Here is a 23,717-nt window from a genome sequence, read left to right on the forward strand (position 1 = left end):
CTTTATAAAATTTGAAATTTTTTTTATAAATTTTAGATATTGAGCTGAAGTCCAAAACAAAAAAATAGCATATGAATATTAATTATAACATGTCTGTACAAAAAATAAAATATTGAGCTTTAAAATTAAAATAAATAATATATAAGTTAAAAATTCATATACCAAATTCAAAAAAAAAGATATATTAGAATCTTAGAAAAAATAATATTAAATATATATTATGTATATAATATTAAAATTTAAATAAATTTTATTTTGTGTAAAAAAATTATAATATTAAATATAAACACAATGATAAAAAATTTTGTATATATATATCACGTAAAAAACAAACAAATATATAATAATTTTATTTTGTGCAAAACAAAATTATAATATTAAATATAGAGACAATAATAAAAAATTTTTTATTTTATATATATATATACTCACTTAAAAAGCAAACAAATATATAATAATTTTTTTTGTGTGAAACAAAATTATACTATTAAATATAAGGATAAAATGTATAATTAAACCAAACCTAAAACAATATTACACAATTCACCCAAAAAGAAAAACGTTACACAAATCACCCAAGTGCATATTTCTATATAAATCAAATGAGATACATTCGATTTGTAAATCCCCATTGTAAGTGATTCGATTTACTGGGTGGCTGACACGAATGCATAAATCGACTCTAACTAATTTGATTTGCATTCGTCTTGGTAATCCGAATTTACTATGCGGATAAATCGAATGCATCTCATTCGATTTATATAGAAATATGCACTTGGGTGATCCATGTAACATTTCTTTTTTTGGGTGAATTGTATAATATTATTTTGGGTTTAATTTAATTATGTATTTTATCCTAATAAATATAAACACAATGATAAAAAAAATTTGTATTATATAAATTTAATTAAAAAAATAAACATACTTACATATAAAAAGCAAACATAATAATAATAATAATAATAATAATAATAATAATAATAATAATAATAATAATAATAATAATAATAATAATAATAATAATCTAATTAGTTATTTATCTATATCTAAAGCTAAACGTAGCTTATTAAATATAAATAAAATTATTACACTGCGTCTAGATGATAGACTAATATTGAGAGAAAGACTGAAAGAAAAAAACTGAAATGAGTACTATTACTGTTTCCAAGATTAATCCTAAAAGACTATTTTAATATCTTAAAAATTAAATATAAGAGTATTTTAATGTTTTTAAAATTATTTTAAATTTTTAATTCCTAATACAATTAAATAATACGAATTAGTTTTTATAAAATTACTTTAGTATTTTTAGTAACATTCAGATTTTGTTGTGTTCTTATAAAAATTAATTACAAGGATATTTTAGCATTTTTTAAGTTTCAATTTATAATTTTTAACATAATTAAAAAATATTTATTCTCAAAGAGTATTTTAATTTTTATTCTAAAAGGGTATTTTATTTTTTTTTAAGATTAATTTTATTTTAATATTAAATTAATATTTATAATTTTTAATGCAATCAAAGAATTTCAAATAATCTATAAGTGTAAATTAGTATTTTAAAATTAATGTGTAAAATATAGTTTAGTACTTTAAAGATCTATAAGTGTAAATTAGTATTTTAAAATTAATGTGTAAAATATAGTTTAGTACTTTAAAGAGTAAATGGTCAAATTAATTCATGGAAGATCACTCGTTCTCTAATTTAGTTTCCAAAGGATTTTTTTTAATTAAATTTGTCCTTTAAATATTTTAAATTAATCATATTAGTCATTCCATCACTTCTATTGTTAACGACGTCAGAGTTTGTTGATATAATACCACTACAACAAAAGCAGAAAATAGCGACAGATTATTAGTGTCTGTTTTGACAGTCGCCACAATTTGCCAATTTAACGGTGATTCTGACAGCGGTTTTAAGAAGAGCAGCTGTATGATTCGATTTGTAGCGATTTTTACAAACCCGCTGCTAACCTGACTCTATCCATCAAGGGTTCGACCTCAATTTGTCCTTTTTCTGTTTCATTCTATTTTTCACTTCTGCTCATTCCTCAACTTCTCTCGCCATCGTCCCTGGTCGTTATCGGATTCGACCTTGTCCAACTCCTCTGTTTCGTCTCTTCCTCCAGATCTACTCGCCATCTCGTTCTACATGTGCGTTGTTCGAATCTGCTGTAGATGTATGAGCGTCCAGCTTCTGTCGCCTCCAATCTATATCGCCGCCAGCCTTTTACCGTCACCATCCATCACTGATTTTTCTCTTTCTTCCTTTCTTTGTTTGTTTGGGTATTCACTTTCTTATTTTGTCTTCTTTTTTCTCCTAGGTCATTGATTTCATTTTTTTACGTTGCTGGAGCAGCAAAACGAGGTGAGTTATTGAAATTTGTCTAATTATACTAGCTAATTGTGTTTGTTACAAGTCCAATTTTTATTTTAGCTAATTAATTTTTGTCTAATTTTACTATGAAATCCATTGCTCTATGAGCCCCCCGAATCTTGTTAACCCTAACCCTTTCTCCATGAGCTTCGAATGGCGCTGCATTTGCTGGCCCTGACCCCGAAGCAATGTTCCCCTGCTTCTTTTCTTCTATCCGTGGTTCGATTTGCTGCAGCTGCACGTGTTTCTTGCCATGGTCGCCTCCGGCCTCCGTCGCCACCACCACCATCTCAGTTCTCAGGTTTTTTTCTTCTTCCTTTTATTTCTTTACTCGGGTTTCATTTTTTTATTCATCTTTTTATTTAGATTCTTGGATTTGTCAATTGATTGAACACCGAAAGTTATATTTCAATTAACAACTTAAAGCAATCAAAGATGATTTGAGGAGTAATTTTTCTCTTCATATTTTATATCAATAGATTAAATATATTGAATTTGTCAGTTGATTTGATTGCTAATTTTGAAGAGTTAGATAAAGATGATGAAGTCTTTGTTTTTTATATGAGATTTTGGGTGCTAAAGACTTCTTTTTTTTTTTTATCTCTATTAAACATGCGGCATTTTTGTGGTCCTAATTAACTATTAACATCATTAGTTAATGACAGCAGATCAAATGAACCCCAAATTAATTGAGAAATTCCAATATCTCAAGTTCTCTCCTCAATTAGACTTTGATTTAATATAATTTTATAAATTTATAATAGTAATAGTAAGACTCTTAGGCTGCATTTGATTTTGAAAACAGAACAAGACAAGACATGGAGAACTAGACAGAAAAAACAGAAACACACAAATTAGTGTTCTTCTATTTTGTTTGGTAATAAACTAGAACAAATTATGAAAGTCTATTTTGTTATCATTTTTTTTTTCATTCAAAGAATTTAGGAAGAAAATTATAGTTATAAGAGTTATGATTATAAAAAATTAACAAGAATAATGAAAGAAAACATAAAAAAAAGTTGTACCTCTTGTTAGTGTCTCTGTGTCTTTTCTGGTTGAATGAACATAAAATACACTAATTTAGTATCTCTGGACACAAAATTTTTATCTATGTCTTATCTGTCAAACACGATTTTGTGTCTCTGTATTTTTGTCTCAGTGTCCCATGCCTGTAAACAAACGCACCCTTAGTTGTGTGTTGTAGTGTCACTTTATCTGTCACATTAGCAAATTTTGACCCCATCAACAAAGAAAGTGACAAAAGGACTACCATGACTAATTTAAAATCTTTAAAGAACGAGTTTGATTAAAAAAAAAATTCAAAGACCAATTTGAAAAACGAGTGATCTTTCAAAGACTAATTGACCATTTACTCGTACTTTAAATATGAACTACAAAGGTATTTTTTGATTTTGTTTTTTAAACGCTATAAGAATCTTTTAGTCTCTTGAAGTAGAATCTACGGAAAAACTTTAAAATTTCTTTAAAGTTTAATTTTAGTTGAGTTATAAAAAAGGTATTTTGGTTTTTTTAAATGAACTAAAAGTGTAATTAAGATTTCTTTAAATCAAATTTGAATTTTTAATTTCTAATACACGAGGGTGATACTGAGCATTTTGGACTTTGGTTGTTTAGTTAGGGTTCCTCTCCTCTAAATCAAACAGCGGGATTTTGGACTTTTGGGAGAAAACCGGCCGGATTCTAGTTCGATTTGACCGACCAACTGTGGTTTCTGAATCTTTCAGTTATAGTATCTAACTGATTCGTTGTTTCTACCTATTTATAATTTGATCAGGCAGTTTGAACTGGCTTTCAGGACCTTGCATTACAATAATAACTAGATGAGAATATCTGTATATTTGATACAAACTTAACGTTTTATCTTATATATATATATATATATATATATATATATATATATATATATATAATGTTTAATATTGCTGTCAATAATAATAATAATAATAATAATAATAATAATAATAATAATAATAATATTTTATTAATTCAGCTATGAATTATACTTAAAACTTAACATATGTTTAATTATTCATGTACTTAATTTAACTACATTTTTCTATTAATACTTTAAATATTTCTAATAGTATGTTTGATAATTTAGTTTTTATACCCATATTAAAATGGCTTAAAAATTAAAAGGAATTGAAATAGTGGTTTATTTCAATATTTATTTTTGAAGCACAGCTAAATAAATTAAATAAACAGGATTTTGATACTAACGTTTTGTAGCAGTGAAGCAATACGTTTTTTCTTTAGTTTGTTAATACAGAAATAAAATAAATACACAATTAATTAATAATAGTTATATTTTTATATAGATTTCACAAGTATTTCGTATATAAATAGTATTTTCATATGAATGGATTTTGTATATAAATTTTTAAATTTTCTTCTAACGAAATAAGTTTGAGAAAATAAATAAATTTAACAACTTTATAAATACGTAATCTTTAAATAATATTAGTCAAATTTAATATTGATTTTGTTCCTATAATAACAGCCTATTTTCTTAATCTTATTTTTTAATTTAAATTTATTTATTATATACATTTTGCATGTTAAATAAATTAGAATATTTTATTCTTTAAAATTTATTTTCAATTTTAATATTAAATTTGTAATTTTAAGAATTAAAATATAAAATTATATTTTTAAAGTCAATAGAAAAGTGGTAGAATCTATTGAGTCGCTAGTAAAAAAATAAAGCCAATTAAGTATGTTACACATCTAATTAATTCGTTTAAAAAAATAACTAACAATAAAAATAGAAGAACTAGTATTGATTATTTCCCATACAATACATTTGTTTTGTCAAAATTGTTTTTTACATGATAAATATTTTAAATATTTTAAGTAATCTCATGTATATAATCATATATATGGTAAGGTAGGTTATGTTAATTAATGTATAGTGTATGATCCTAATCTATATATGTATATATTTGTATATATGTCCCATTTTATTACTGACCAAATTTAAACCAAATAGAAAATAAAGCCAAATATTCATGTTTACTTTTATCATATGTCGATGATATTATAATTGGTCTTGCAAAAAAAAATAAATTTAATGAAAAAATACATTTAAAAAATATTGATATAATTTTTAACAATTTTTGTATTGAAATATGTTACTTTACTATATTTAAAATAGTGTATTTAGAATAATTATATTACTTTAATTAATATATATCATTCAAAAGAACATCTAAAATTTATTATGTTGTATTAAAAGAATTAATAAATATAATTTATTAGTTTTTCTTAAAATAATATTTTCTTTTCTTTGGTTAATCAAATAATATGATAGTAAAATGTTTTTACATAATTGCGTCTACGAAACAAATATTATATTTATTTATATCTATATTGCATGTAAAATAAACAACTAATGTCCAAAGAAGTTAATTATTTAATTTTATCTTAATAAATTATAATAAGTGAATAAAATGCAATGTTGCATATATATTTTTTTTTCATAGAAGAAAAAAATATTCTTAATTATATATTAAAAAAAATTTGCAAGTGAACCGGTATATGAGTATTTTAGTATTTTTTTAACCGTTAATCCTAATCATAATATATATATATATACACACATATATATATATATATATATATATAAAATTAAAATCAATAGTTAAAAATTATTGAAATACCGTTGTAACATTATATTTAAAAGTTTTCTTATATTAAATAGCTTCAAATTTTAATTACTTTTTGAATAAATTAATAACAACGTAATGCGAATAATTGTTTATATATAATTTCATTTTAATTTTTGATTATCTTACCCACTTACATGAACGTTGAGAATAATTGATAAACCACTATTTTATGGTTTATATTGTGCTCAATTGAGTGGATTTTATCAACCTTTCATACACTTGTTCATACAAAATGCATGTTTTACATTCTCCTTCTTGATTTTGTACTATGATTGAAAACATGCTTCTTTGGTCTTATATTTGCTAATATTAATCTTCTCTTATTACCGTTCGATGTCTTGATATGTGCGTTAAGTGAATTTAGAGATTACAGGGCAGGAATGACTTAGAGGATGGAAAGGAAGCATGCAAAAATGGAAGGAATACAAGAAGTTGAAGAAATTGCTAAGCTGTCCAACCTGACCTCCTTGCACTCAAACGGTCATAACTTGAGCTACAGAGGTCCAAATGATGCGGTTTCAATTGCGTTAGAAAGCTAACGTCCGGGGTTTCGATTTGATATATAATTTACTATAGTGGCCATACAGCTATGCGACGCGAACGCGTGCTCTACACGGACGCATCGCAGTGACGAAAATCAGCGTGTTTGAATTCGCAACCAGTGAATTTTGGGCTATTTCTGGCCCAGTTCTCGGCCCAGAAAATACAGATTAGAGGCTATAAAGTGGGAGAATGCATACAACAACAGATCCAATATTCATAATTCATAGTTTTAGGATTAGATGTAGTTTTAGAGAGAGAAGTTCTCTCCTCTCTCTTAGGATTAGGATTTAGGATTTCTATTATGTTTAAGCTATGATATCTTCAATCACATGTTCAATATTTCTTTTAATTTATTTTTTACTTTTATTTATTCTATTACTTTAATTGTCATGTATCTTTTCATTATTGATTTTACAAACTTTCCATGTTAGGATTTGAATTTATGTTTAAATGCAATTTGAGGTATTTCAGATTAATGATTGTTTTAATTATGATGGTTTCAATTCAATTTAGATTTATTTTCCCCTTTTGGCTTTGGTTAAGTAATTAGTAATTCTTGAGTTATCAAACTCAGCTGTTGATTGAAATTGGAATTCTCTGCTGGTTAATTTGTACTCCAATAACTCTAGTCTTTCCATAGGAGTTTACTAGGACTTGAGGATCAAATTAATTAGTCCACTTGACTCTCCTTTGTTTAACAAGGGTTAATTAAAGTGGGAGCAGAATCCAATTCTCATCACACCTGATAAGAATAACGAGGATAGGACTTCAATTTCTTATACCTTTCCAAGAGATTTTATTATTATTAATTTATTTTTCTTGTCATTTAAATTACTTGTCCCTATTTCAAAAACCCAAAAATATATAATTTCCATAATCAATAATAAATCATACTTCCCTGCAATTCCTTGAAAAGACGACCCGAGATTTAAATACTTCGGTTATAAAATTTTATTGGGTTTTATTACTTGTGACAACCAAACTTTTGTACGAAAGGATTATTGCTTGGTTTAGATACTATACTTGTAACGAGAATTTATTGTGAATTCTAAACCATCAATATTCCGATCATCAAAATAGCGCTGTTGCCGGGGAATTGTAAATGTGTGCCTTATTATTGGTTATTGTAAATATTTTATTTTGCTTATTTATTTGATTTTATTTTTTGTTTTTAATTTTTATTAGTTGTTATGAGTTCTCACCCCATCGCTTTGAGTTTAGTTCCAATGTTGTTGCAAGGAATGGAAATTATAACAGAAACATGCATTAAGGTCAAAACAATCAGAGATGGAAGGAGCCACGAGGATCTGATCAACCCTTTCGGCAACAACACCTTCCACAGTACCACAGACAAAGACCATTCCACAATGCATGCTGAGACAATAGTTATGGTGGACCCTTTCATGACAACCAACCTCCACCAAATTACTATAGTTAAGAGCCATTCCAGGGAGCGTACCAAGGTGATGGATATGGTGGACCCCCTTGTAGTTACCAACAAGGCCCACCATATGATTATGAACCTCCTCCTCAACACAACTCTGGACCACCATACTCACAAGTCCCCTACTACCAAACATCATCACATGATTCTAACATTTATCCACCATATCAACCACCCTATGAGCCATATGAGCCATACATAAATCCACCCCAATTCCAATCCAGTTACTCCCAAGGACCACCACCTCCATATACACCACATCCATATCCATCAATCCAAGAGCCTTATGATCCTACTTATGATATCCGAGCAGAACAAGAGTCAAGGGATCGTTTCAAGGAAACAATGGATCGATTTTACGCAACCCTGCGTTAATTGGACCGAGCGATAAACCAAACAGCACTCGAAGCTTTCATGGCTATGGAATCTCAATTTGAGAGCAAGGAATTGAAGTGTGCTATGCAACAAGTGGAAAAGATGGAGAGTGATGAACCACCCTCTTATCATGAATCTTTCCTCTCAAATAATGAGCCCTCACATCCACCTCAACCTTCAATGCATGATACTATTGGTGTTCTTCTTCAAGGGCAAAGAGAGATAAAACGAGGAGTACTAGAATTCACGACTGCCTTTACCGAGGTAGTAAATCGATTAGCTTCCCAACATCTGAGCACTCAAAGTACTCCCATGGCTACATGTGTGTAGCGAATCAAAAGAAGAGCATAGCATAAAAGAGACACTAGAAACTCCGATGGACAACGAGGAACATGGCTTTGTATTGGAACAAGTGGAGGAAGCCATAACAGTTGCAGAGGAAGAAGTGGTTGAAGATTTAGAAGATGCTGAACCTCCATGGGAATCTAGAATTGTAGAGTACCCCTCCAATAAGATTGAAATTGATGTCAAAAAGGCCAGTGCACAACCTCCATGGCATATTCCTTATGAAGACTTGGATGGGATAGATCAAGAAGTAAGTTCCCTTGGTGATGAGAATCATGCATCAAGTCCTCCTAGTGATAAATCTACATCCGCAAACGAACTCCTTGAGTATGAAGACTCTTCTCTGATTGAGTCTGCAAATGATGTGGAAGTAGAAGCCCTTCGAAAAGGATGGACGGGAGTTGAGTACGCTTTGTCAAGAACGTTTGAGACTTCTCCACCTAAGTTGTCGTCTACTCCTTCACTTGAGTGGGTAAAACTTATCTCTGTTCGTCTTCCTATCCCACTTGAGTACAGTGTTCTTGAAATGGACGGCCAACTTAGGAACCTTTGTGGCATTAAGTGTAAGAGAAGAATATTTAGTAGTTGGAGTTGCAAATCAAGGCTTATCAAGGTTGATACTTCAAGAGAAAGATGTAAGGGCTCAACTAGTGATAATTTGGTTAGATCTAAAAGAAGAATTTGGTACTCCGTAGAGAATTCAAAGTGCTTGCCACCCGGATAGAACCATGATGATCAACTTGAAGACAGGTGCAGAAACAAGATTTGGGATCCAGGCATATATGAGGATCAAATTTGGGAGCTCAAAACTTGTGACAAACTCCATCAAAGCTTGAGAAATTTACTTGGTATTGATAGAGCTTATTGGAAGTCCAAGCATTGGTGGAAGTTTCAGGATGAGTTCAAGCACAAGCCGCCATGACAAGGAGCTCACCAAATGTCCAACTTAAGGACTTTAACTAAAAGTGCTAGGTGGGAGACAACCCACCATGGTATGATCGTTCCTTTTCTTCAATTTTGATTTTATTTCATTTTGTTTGTTTTTGAGTTTTATTTTATCCTATTTTTACTGAACCTGAAATTATTCATAGCATCCACACTATCATTGCATTTTGCATCCTGCATATAAAAAAAAAACGCACGTGACGCGTAAGCGTCGCTGACGCATCCGCGTCACAGGTGCGTTGGGAAGAAAATAAAATTGAACAGAAAGTCACGCGAAAGCGTGGCTGGAGGCGTGCCTTAGGCACCAATATGACCACGCGACCGCGTCGCTGATGCGTTCGCTTCGTTTGCGAAATAGCCTCCCCACGCGTCCGCGTCACCCACGCGAACGCGTGGCCCTGCAAAATCGACGTGAAGAGGTGTATGGCAGTAAGTTATGATGGAGTGGGGCTGGAACCATGCTAGAAGCACAAGCCCTACCACACGAACGCGTGCCCCATGCGTCCGCATCATTTTTAAAAGAAAGGCCATTCACGCGATCGCGTCAACCACGCGATCGCGTCACCCCAATTTTTTGGTAAAATGGGTTTGAAACAGAGAGTTGCGCGAACGCAAGGCTGCCTTCGCGCTATTCGCTTAAATCAAGTCACTCGACCGCGTGACCCACGCGTCTGCGTCACTTGACAAAAATCACACACCACGCGATCGCGTGACCCACGCGTCCGCGTCATATGCGACGCACAACTTATCCAGCTCAGCCAAGATATCTTATCTTTTCTTCCCCAAATCCTAATTTCTTTCTTCTTCTTTCTTCTTTCTTCCTTTTCTTCTCCCCCTCTACTATTTTATCCCTTTAATTTAATGTATTTATTTGTTCTTTTTTTTCTCAATTTCATCTTAGCTTAATTCATTTTGGTTTCTTTTTCAATTCTTTGTCATGTATTTTTATGTTGGTGTTGGAGTTTTATTTGGATAGTACCTTATTTTATTTGAGCATGTGGCTAATCTGAGGAGAGATTGACAATTGACATTTACTTATGGCTTTCATATACATTTGGATTACATTATTTTCATCCCTATTTTAACTTGCACACCCAGTGTTTGTGAAAAAACTTTTATGGCATTTTGAATCTTATCTTATTTTACTCTTTCACTTGCATACCTCTTTTTCACAACACTTGTGCTCCACATATATTTGGGATTATCATTCACAATTGTCATCATTACACATGCTCTTTAATTTGGCACATTTATTACTTGATGCTTGAGCTATGCTTCTCATGCCTATTATTTGCATGTTTTTATCCTTTTGCATCTAATTATTTTGAATTGCCCTTTTTGATCTTTATTGTTGTCTTCCCTACATGTTGTAGCTACCATGTAGTTGGTCTATTATCTTTTCTTTGGCATTCCTTATCACTTGGAATTTTCTCCCTTCCGGTCTTAGTTTTCTATATTTCACACTCTTCCTTTTTCTTCTTCCTTAGGCATGTGTACCAAGAAAGGAAAAGAGAAGGACACTGACAAGACACCGGCACGGAGAGGAACTAAGAGACCTCCAGCTAAGGCGCCTCTATCTACAAGCGTCAGTTGTAGCAACCCGTCCACTTGTACATCTCAGCATGCACCGAGGACGGTGCAATCTTTAAGTGTGGGGAGGTCGATACCGACTTTCATGGATTAGTTATTTCCTTCTCAACACCAATATTCTATTTTCTTTGTTTGCTCATTGTTGCATTTGCATATTTGATTACATGTTTTCTTGATTTTACGCATTTAGTTACTACTTGGTTGAAGTAATATTTTCTTTTTCAAGAAATTTTTATAGTATTTCACTAATTTAAATTGAAAATTTTTTTGTTAAATTTGTTGGAAGTTGTATTTGGAACATAGTTTAAAGCTAGAAACATACAACCTGTAAGACTTGAGCTTAATTACATGGTTACATTATTTAACCATAAATTTTTATTCTTGTGTGTTTTCTTCTCTATGATTGCAATCTTTACTTTGTTCCATTCTATATGTCCACTATTTAGTGTATTTACATGCTTGCATATGATTGAGGCCATTATTTGTTATTAGCTCACTTATCCCAAATAAGCCTACCTTTTACATCTCCCTTGTTAGCCACCTTGAGCCTTTTTATCCCCATTTATTCTGTTCTGTAACCACATCACTAGCCTTAAGCAGAAAAATAATTAAATACCCCAATTGAATCTTTAGTTAGCTTAAGATAGGGATTGTGTAACAATTAAGTGTGGAGAAACTGTGGGAACATGGGTTAATAAGGGAATGTGTTATATTTTTACTTTGATAAAATATTGGGAATTCAGGTACCTACTCATGTGAGACTAAAAAAATTAAAAATCCATGTGTATTGATAAGTTATGTTTATTTTTCTATTTAAAAAAATAAAAAAAAAATAAAAATAAAAAAAGAAAAAGAAAAAGAAAAAAAATCCAAAAAAAAATATTCAATAAATAAGTAAATAAATAAGGGGACAAAATTACCCCAATGTTAAGTTAATAAAAAATCAATGTATATGTGATAAAATTAAAGAAAAGTTGATACATGAGTATCTGATGCAAAAGTGGGAATTTTGGGTAGCTAGGCATGAATTAGAATTATATAGAGTATATGTATGTTAGGTAAAAGCTTAGGTTAATTAAAGATTCAATTTATAGCTCACTTAGCCATATATATACCCTCACCCTTACCTTAGCCCCATTACAACCTTGAAAATACCTCATGATATTTGCATTGGTACATTAAATACTTGTTGATTGGTTAGATGAAGAACAAAGTTTAGAAAGCATGATTAGAGAAGAATAGAGTGAATTACCCTATACATTTGAGTGATTAGAGTGCATATACACTACCAGTGAGGGTTCAATGCTTAATTCTATGTTCCCTGCTTTCATGAGGTATCTTCTTACAAGTTTACTTGTCTTTTATTGTATAATTTGAATTAGTAAAATCTGATTTATGTTTGTCTTGAAGAGCTTATTTACTTTTAACCAAGTAGATAGAAACATCTTAGCATGTAGTTGCATTCATATAGATATGTTGCATTTCATACATTCTACCATTCCTTTTCACTCCCTTATAGCTTCTCCTGAGCTTAGCATGAGGACATGCTAATGTTTAAGTGTGGGAAGGTTGATAAACCACTATTTTATGATTTATCTTGTGCTCAATTGAGTGGATTTTATCAATCTTTCATACACTTATTCATACAAAATGCATGTTTTACATTCTCCTTCCTGATTTTGTGCTATGATTGAAAACATGCTTCTTTGGTCTTATATTTGCTAATATTAATCTTCTCTTATTACCATTCAATGCATTGATATGTGCGTTAAGTGATTTCAAAGATTACAGGGCAGGAATGACTTAGAGGATGGAAAGGAAGCATGCAAAAATGGAAGGAATAAAAGAACTTGAAGAAATTGCTAAGCTGTCCAACCTGACCTCCTTTCACTCAAACGGTCATAACTTGAGCTACAGAGGTCCAAATGATGCGGTTCTAATTGCGTTGGAAAGCTAACATCCGAGACTTTGATTTGATATATAATTTGCCATAGTGGACGTACAGATAGGCGACGCGAACACGTGCTTCACGCAAACGTGTCGCAGTGACGAAAATCAGCGTGTTTGAATTCGCAACCAGCGAATTCTGGGCTATTTCTGGCCCAGTTCTCGGCCCAGAAAATACAGATTAGAGGCTATAAAGTGGGAGAATACATACAACAATAGATCCAATATTCATAATTCATAATTTTAGGATTAGATGTAGTTTTAAAGAGAGAGGTTCTCTCCTCTCTCTTAGGATTAGGATTTAGGATTTCTATTATGTTTAAGCTATGATCTCTTCAATCACAGGTTCAATATTCTTTTAATTTATTTTCTACTTTTATTTATTCCATTACTTTAATTGTCATTTATCTTTTCATTATTGATTTACAAACTTTTCATGTTAGGATTTGAATTTATGTTTAAATACAATTTGAGGTATTTTAGATTAATGATTGTTTTAATTATGATGGTTTCAATTCAATTTAGATTTATTTTCCCCTTTTGGCTTTGGTTAAGTAATTAGTAATTCTTGAGTTATCAAACTCAGCTGTTGATTGAAATTGGAATTCTCTGCTGGTTAATTTGTACTCCAATAACTCTAGTCTTTTCATAGGAGTTTACTAGGACTTGAGGATCAAATTAATTAGTCCACTTGACTCTCCTTTGTTTAGCAAGGGTTAATTAAAGTGGGAGCAGAATCCAATTCTCATCACACCTGATAAGGATAACGAGGATAGGACTTCAATTTCTTATACCTTGCCAAGAGATTTTATTATTATTAATTTATTTTTCTTGTCATTTAAATTACTTGTCCCTATTTCAAAAACCCAAAAATATATAATTTCCATAACCAATAATAAATCATACTTCCCTGCAATTCCTTGAGAAGACGACCCAAGGTTTAAATACTTCGGTTATAAAATTTTATTGGATTTTGTTACTTGTGACAACCAAACTTTTGTACGAAAGGATTATTGCTTGGTTTAGAAACTATACTTGCAACGAGAATTTATTGTGAATTCTAAACCATCAATATTTTGATCGTCAATAATCTAAAATAAAAGATAATGGACTGGTTGTAACTGCCATATATTTTATGTTTTGATTGCGTCATGCGCTTCGTGTGTCTGTTGCGGGCTCTTAGTGGGCAGCATCATAACTCTGCATACATAAACACCTCTTAACCGTGAAAAATATTTTCATTCCCATTGTTAATTGACTATTATCCTCAGAAGAATGGAAATTGACAATAATACCTCCAACTGTGTTGATAAAAGCATCAATGAAAACCAATCTTGTCAAGTTGAAACCCTCCACTCCAACAGTGTTGTTGATGGCATAGTTGCCTCTTTGAAGGTGCGATGTGTTTCAATCTAAGTGTATTTGTTATGCACGATTGCAACTAAATTTTCCTTAATATTCATATACTGTTTTTGCAGGATTTGCACATTAAAATAACTGACCTTGAGAGATTGTACAACAATATGAAGGGAGAGATGACCATTCTTTAAGTTGCAGTATTGGATCTTGAAGACCGCCCAGCAGCTCCTGATCAATTGCCACAACGGCATGTTCCAGCTGACGCGGTCAAAGGGAAGGAAGTACTTGAGAAAGACTATGCAAACGTAGAAGAAGATACTGATGTCATTCTTGGTGGAAGCGATCCTGAAAATACTGGTACTCCCCTGAATGAAAAATCTCAAAAGATAACTATTATCAACCTGGACGAAGAAATAATAGCACAATAAAAAAATGTCAACTATACTCGTACCTATCTTCGTGAAAAGATATATCCTTATATTAGCTACTTGTTTTCATTTGCAGCATTCGTATATTTTAGTTATTAATTTTTTAATTATTTTTTTATAAAAATCGTGTAGGCAAAAAAAACATCCAAAGCTGCCTTGAACTCGTCACCCAAATGTCACAACTCAAGTGAAAATTTCTGTTCTGGGCGAAAGAGGAGCAGACCAAAGGGATCTAATGGACCTAAAATACTATCAGCTGAAATTGGCTGTGTACTCCCAGTTGAACTAAAGTCTAAATTCCATCCAACTAAGGAAATACAGTTAACACTACAAGAATGTCAAATATCACTTTATGTATTTGGCCACAACCTATATGAAGGGTAAAAACATTCCGTTAGCTACTTAACAAAAATAAAATATAAATATAAATAAGTTAATTATTGATGTCGAATATTTATTTCTGTGTCTTTTGTATTTGTAAGTTTTTATACAACTACAACTTTGTTGTATCTACACAGGGAAATCTGTTCAAAAATAAAAATATTGAGATGAGTCGAGCAGATTTTCAATGTCTCATTCCTAGCAATGAAGTACACTCTAATATAAGTAAATACGGTAACTTTTATTAGGTTTGTGAAAAATATGCTTTAGTTATTAATATGTTTATTTTCATGTAGATTTTAATGCTGGCTGCCCTTAAAACAACAATGGCACAACGTATTGATGATGCCTTTAAAGATATGTCCAATAAAATAACAACTTGGTCTCTACCACCACAATTTGGGGTAAGAAATTTCGGTAACCGACCCTCAGAAAATATATAGTCCCACTGAAACTAATGATTTATAATAAAAAATTAGGTTGATGCCCTTAACCCAGATATGCTACGTCAAGAGGTGTATGAAAAGTACAAAAACATATGCCGAAGTCTTCTGCGTTAAAATATGTATTTTATTCTCACTCACTCTCTGTTTGAAATTTTTTTTTTTACTCTAATTGTCCATGAATATGTCCATACAGATATATGTTCCACTCATTGACGACATTTTTCATTGGTTCTTGATGGTAATATCCATTGACGAGGGGTACAAACTTGATTCATATCCAAACCCAAAGCGAGATATCTCCAAAAAATTCGTCATGAGATGAACTGTGATATATTAAATCTTTTTGGTGTATTTTTAGTTGTTGATAGCATAGTAAATTATATATTTTTAAATATTACTTATTATTGCTTACTAAGTCATATGATGCTATTATAAATATATTATGTGTAATAGAAAATAATTTTTTAAACACATTTTTTAATTTAATTTTAAATTTTTTTATGTAAATGTTATTTAAAGTTCATTCGTCGTTAACATGTTTTTGTAATTCATTTTGTTTTGAGCCATAGCTCGGTCTATTAGATTTAATTTTCTCTGGTTCGTACTCTAGCACTAATATGTTAGACAAAAAAAGCATTCTAATGGACAATTCGCCTCTCTGTGGCATCCCTGATTGCAACACAAGGTTTAGAGCCTATTTTATTGTGATATGCTTGTTAACTAGATCATGAATAGTAATGATCCTAATTATTTAAATGACTTGTATTTTATAGTGATAACTCTGCAGTTTGGTTGCTTGAGTGGATGGCAATGGAGGACATGTTTCAACCCAATCTCATTGCTAGGGTAAGTTAACAAATTTCTACTTTGTATACTTTTCGTTTCTTTTGACACAATAATTAATTTAACTTTTACGTTTTGTAGCCCCTGATTCCAAAATTCGAATGCTTACGGCATGTGCAACTTTAAATGGGACTCACAATGAATATAATGACATGGTCAGACATTGTTCTGCAGCTAGGTGAAAAGCATTGGTTGGCAATTAGATGGTCACCGTATTTATTATTAGGAAAGGATGGAATGTATTTGATTTGATTGTTTGTTATTTATGTTGTTTGTTATGGAATCTATTTGTTAGATCAATTACTTTTATTATTTAGCTTTTATATGTTCTCCTTAATATTTAGGATTTTTTAGTTACACATCTTTCATATAGCATATTATTTTTTCATTGAATTTCAATATGTACTCCCCAATTCTATCCTACTGTTTCATCCTACTACTATAAACTATAATTTAAAAACATTCAATTATTCACTGAACAACATATACAAAACTCACAATCTGTAGTAGTTATTATAGTAAAAATGACTACAAAAGTCACGTGTTCTAGCAGTTTTTGAATATCTGTTTAGTCATTTTTAAGACTCTAATTTGTTTATTCTAAAAGTGTTGAGTATTTTTTATTTTATTTAATATGTAAAAAATAATGTTTTATTTTATTTAATAAATAATAAATTTAGACTCTGCTTTCTTTTATTGTTTCGTCATAATTGAGTTGACATAGTCCCATTATATGATTCGCAATAAAATTCCTCTTACATTGTTGGATAACTTTTATTTAGTTTATACTGATACGTATATTTTATTTTTTTAATACCTTCAGTAAATTAAATACAAACAGAAATTAAGAATCAAAAATTAAGAATTACTAATTTGTTAAGTGTTTTTTAAAAAGAATATTTTTAGATCAATCAACATTTAAATCAAAATAAAAATTTCTAAAAAAAATTTACAAATTATTTTAAATTATTTTTTTAATAATAAATAAAAAGAATATAAAAATTATAAATATTCAAAATAGTATAAAGCATATAATTTAAAATGTGTTATTCTTGTAATGTATGCCCTAGATGATTAGACCAAACAGTGATTAGAAATATTCTTAATATTTGTATCCAGTTGCGTCATATTTCGTTCAAGTAATAATACCATAATTTTGAAATATTTTTTACAATGTGAAAAAGCAAAAATAATTTTAAATTGTATAAATCAATATATCTTTTCATAATGTCTTGCGTTACTTATTAAACACAAATGTATCCTAAGAGTAATAGCAAATATAATTTTCACATATAATATTTGAGGAGTTAACCATAAAAATAGATTCACTTACCATATGATGTGTATAACCAGATTTAGCTAATATAGTATGCTTATGCTACTATATTTTTTTTTGTAGAAGTCATCTTAAGTCTGCAAACGCAAATAAATAAAACAAATGTATCGAAATAGTAAATTAAGAATAAATAAAAAAATTTTTTACTATTGTCCAATAAACTTCCTACACTAAAACTAAAAAAATAAAATTCATATTCATCTTTCATCCAAGGCTAAACAGTAATAGCTAATGATACTTGTCTTTCTAATTACCGATGGTCACATCAAAATTCTACAAGAACAAAAAAAATTAAAATTAGACAACCATGTAATTAATAAGAAGCAATATGTTAAATACTCACCATTTCATCGATCCCCTCCTCACTGGTTTGACTAGACCAATCGTCATCATCTTCGGGACCTCCTCCATCTCCACTTTCCATTTGATTATGGTCATCTCTACGACGACAATTTCGCCGATTGTGTCCTATACCGTTACATCTACTGCACCGAATCCTTCACTTTTTCTTTTTATCCCCAGCTTCTTTTGAAGTAGCATCCGTCCGTGTTTTGAATTTCTCACCGGCACTATTAGAACTTCCCTTTCTATTCTTTTCATGTTTGGCAAATAATTCAGCCTTTTTGTTTCTAACCCACTCCATAACATCCTTAAAATCACCTAAATCTCCGCAAGCAGCAAATGGCAAGCCCTCTAGCTCATCATTCATAGCAGCAATCTTACTCTCATAACTTCCATTTCCAATTAACGATCCCCACTGCTCCAACCTTATATGTGCTTCTTTTGCTTTCATGGTCCATCGCTTCAATATCAGTGACTCAGGTAATTCTGTAATTTGAAGATATATCAATAGACGAAGGATATGAACACATGGAATGCCAAATGACTCCATTCATTGACATGAACACCTAAACTCACTGCTGCCAGGCCAATAAGATACAACCCATTTTCGTGTTAACTCACAATATTTTCGTACATCATAGTTCACACTACATGAAATCTCTCACCAATCAACTATTATCACACTTGACGCTTTCAACAATAATGATCGAAACAAGTAGAATACCTCCCTTGTATAAACAGTTGCTCCTGATCGCTCTAATGCTTGCACCTGTGTTTGCATTATCGGAAACCCGTATAAGGTGTAATAGTCAGCCTCAACCTCATTATTCCGCAACAAACCCATCCACCGGCGGAAGTGATGGAGGAATTCCTTAATGCTATAGCCAGATTTTACAAACCTAGCAACTTGCGAATGTAGTGCCTCACACCTCGATGTAGTCTCAACCCGGCAAAGAACTTGCCTCTCATATGTGCTGTAGCCCACATATCTTTAATCCCATAAGTGGTCTCAACCCACTCCATGTCCTTAACCCCAAAACTATTAACCATTGACGCCCACCTCTCCTTAAACTCATCAATCTCATAATCACCAAGCATGCATTTCCTGAATTGTTGGGTAAACTTGGGATTGGAGACATTGGCTATGGCATTTCTTAACAAATGCCATCCGCACAACCTATGGTGTGCATCTGGAAAGACCTTTTCAATTGCGAGCTTCATAGCCTTGGCACCATCAGTTATCACAGCATCTGGTCGTTTACCATTCATTGCTTCCACGAATCTCTGTAACAGCCATATGTAAGTTCCTTCTCCTTCATCAGCCACAATTGCATTGCCAAAAACTATTGTTTGAAGGTGATGGTTCACTCCTGAGAAAACTACCGATGGAAACTTGTACTTGTTTTTCTTGTAAGTTGCATCAAAGGCCACAACATCACCAAATACTTCAAAGTCAACACAGCTCTTCCCCTCCATCCAGATTAGGTGCCGAAACATACCATTGTTATCCACCTGGTAGCTCCAGTAAAACTTTGGATCTAATTTCTTCTGCTTCTTTAGGTATTTTAACGTTTCGGTCACATCACTTTCCATCAATTGCCTTTGCTTTTCTATTTGATTGTACATGTCTTTTCTTCAAAATCTAACATTCTCAAAACCACCAGATTGCTCGGCAAAATGCATATAGATTTGGGTTGTGGAAATTCCAGCATCTCTCATGTCGTTCATTCTTCGAATTTCTTCATCAGTCATTCTCTGTTGCGATCTCAACATCCAGCTCAAAGTTGGGGGTATTAACTCATGATTATGTTCATTTTGAAATAATGTTGTACACCACCAGTCCCTGCCAACATCTATGTGAACTCGCATTTGTGCTACACACCTACACCTAGTCTCTGGCTTTGGAGCTCTCTTCCTATTTGTTTCATTGACCCCTCTGAAAATACGATATCCTTGTCTTGAACACACAAATGTTTGCTAGAGTATGCGCTTATCAATCTCACTTCGCCCAACCTTGAACTTCCTAATTGAAAATCCATTGACCCTCCCAAATGCATTGTAAAAGGCATATGCAACATCAAGGTCTGAAAATACATACTTCTTAGCAGCATCAACGCTCAAACCTACGAAATTAACCCGACCGATACTTCCTGTACTATTCAATAACAGGTCTTTAACATCATTGCCATCACTATCAACTAACAATTCGTCCATTTCCTGAAAGACATTAAACAACAATAGACCTCAACGTTCTAAACATAATTTCAAACAATAATAAAGCTTAACATCCTAAGTGTTGGAATAATCCAGCTAAAAAGATGTACCTCAACTGAAACATTCCCTATTTGGTTATGCGATGAATCTCCAATCAAATCAACCATTTTTGTCGAATGTTATATTTACTGCATACTATTACAATAAAATAAAACAAAAAATATTTATATTTATGAAATGACAAAATTACAAAATATTTGACATATTCACAACTATGAAAGTAAGTACCATATGACAAAAATATGCACAAGATACCACGAAATGAAGTCCAAAATTCTCTTCTTCAAAATACAAAAATAATAAAAGATAAAACAATTACAAATAAATCACAAGGATATATCACAAATAATAAATTTTTACCAACACAACATTCACACTTCCAAAGTACAACAACCAAATCATGCAAATAGCATAATAACAAAGCATAAAAATAGCATTCATGATTCAATATTACTATAAAATACATTTCTGTATTGCTTTCCTTTACTCCTAGCACTTTACTAGAGAAATGAATGCTACTCCACTTTCATATTGTTACTACCTTCTTGCAATGAATGAAAATAATAATAAACTTATTATTCTAGTAAATATTTTGAAAATAGAGGCTTTGTATTATTCAATATTATTGTATATTTCAAGTTTAAAATACTATTATAATGAAATGACTTGAAAAAAATAAAGAAAAAAAAGTAACATAGCACAAGTTCTTGAACTCTAGACCAAAATATGACTCGAAACAATAAATATAACTACATAAAAAAAACTAACTGTAGTTTTTATTCTTCAAATTTTGAATGTAAAGTAGATAACCGACAATAAATTTAGCAATGTCGCGGAACTAAAGACGTGGCGAAACAAAAGTCTTCCTTAATGAGAAAAATTTTAAATGCCACAAGAATCAAACATAAAGAGTAAAAAAGAATAAAAAAGGTCATGAAAATAAAAAATTTGTAACAAAAATGCTAGAAAAATTCAAGTTTAACACAAGAGGTATTAGTTTATTAAGAAAATAAAGAAAGAAGAGCTCCTAGCATCACAATTCTACAAAATTGTTGACTATACATTATACAAGAGCTCCTACCATCACAAGGGTTATTAGTTTATTATATCACCATATATGTTCTCTTTTAATGGATTAGAAATTTGAGAATCACATGGCAAGAAAGTCGGGACACATTTCCACAAATTCGTAACAACTCAACAAACAGTAAATTGGACAAGTCCTCAATCTTAATTGTTCCTTTATGTCTATAGAAAAATTGTATAAAAATGTTATACAAATTATAAAAAAAAAAGTAGAGTTGATAATCTAACATTAGCCTTATACCATTTTTGAGCAAGCAAAATACCAGTTTGAACACTCCCATATCCCAAGAAAATCAACCATTCAAAATTTCATAATTATAGTCTAATATAAATCTTAAAATATCTTTTAAATTTAAAATATTACATAAAATGTCATCAACCAAATCTATATGATATTATCAAAATACACACTCAAAAATTAAATAGTAAAAAGAAATATCTAAATATTAAATGGTTGTAGACAAAATAAACATTGATATTGTGGTTTTTCATTCACTACTTCCAGAGCAACATATTTCCAAGCTATAAATTAGAACCTTGGGACTGAGTATCTTAGAACTGGGAAGATTAGGATTAGCAGCATCATTTGCTTATTACCAGCATATTGCTTATTGATTAATACTATCATCAATAACTGAAATCAATAAGTCATTCATAATGTTAAAAACAGCAGCAATACAGCTAGAAATCAAATAATCATCCATGAAACCACAACTGAAATCAATAAGGCAACACCAAACCACACTAACAGCAGCTCTCAAAGGATAAATCCAATAAAAAAAACTATTACCAACAACATAACAAATTCAACATTAAATTAATTTAAATGCACTAAACATTCTTGAAGTTTATTTTTCTTTTTGTTTAATGAGTCTAACCAGCAAAATTCTAAAAACATGAGCGTACTGAATAGAAAACCCAAAAAAAAGAAAACATTTGTGTGGGACTTTAGGTAATTAAAATTCAAAAAGGTAGCAGATTAGATCAGACTTCATTCAAACTTCAAAATTTAAAGGGAAAAAAAGTAGAACAAGCAGAAATCAGTGAAAACAGCAGAATAATTTCAACAAATCCAAAACTAGCAATAATTTCAACAACACAAAATCAATTATTTGATTTACATTCACAAATTCACATTCAGAAATCAGTCAAATACTCAAATCACTAAACATAGCATAAAAGGAATAACTGAAAAAGTGAAAGCAGTGCCACTAACCTTCGACGGACAGCAAGACGGCGAGTGGTGAGACTATGGCGAGCGGCGAGGGGCTATATGACGGCGAGCTGCTCCAAGCCTCGAACAGAGAAGCCAGCGAGGATGAGGATGACGTGCCGAGCTAGGAGACAGGGCATGGGTTCGGGACAGGGGGAAGGACGGAGACGCGGAGGCGCCGACAACCCCGGACAGCAGTAGCAGAACCTTTGAAGAAGCTAGGGTTTAATTTTTGTTTGGGGATCTTTTGAGATCGTGAGAGTGAACAGGGAGAGACTTGGAGCACGACCACAACGCAGCGGACGATGGCAGTTTCTCACTTCCTGCGGCGGTGGCCCCTGAGCACAATGGACGGCGGCGGCGCTGAGTCTCTCCTTACGGTGGTGGCGGAGGCTATAACCTAGGGTTGAGAGTTGAGAGAAGGGATTAGTTTTTTTTGTCTGTATCAATTTTTTTGTTCAGCCCATTACAATAAAAAAAGAAAATAATAATAATAAATAAATTTAATTTACCTGATAACTTTTGATAGTAGGTTACCTCTTAAAGAGTGGTGCACTTTCTACTTTGTCTGGAGTGCACTAGCTTTCGTTTAATAAATTTCTGACTTTTCTTCTTATATTTCCTCTAAAACTTTGTGTTTACTTTTCAAAGATACTGTGTTTATCATCAATAATATATGTGTTTTCTTCCAATGTTTCTTCAAAAAGTTGTGTTCACTTTAAAAAGCTTTTATATTTTTCATCACAAAATTTCT

The sequence above is a fragment of the Arachis hypogaea genome, chromosome 13 (assembly GCF_003086295.3).
Source record: "Arachis hypogaea cultivar Tifrunner chromosome 13, arahy.Tifrunner.gnm2.J5K5, whole genome shotgun sequence".
Lineage (NCBI taxonomy): Eukaryota > Viridiplantae > Streptophyta > Magnoliopsida > Fabales > Fabaceae > Arachis > Arachis hypogaea.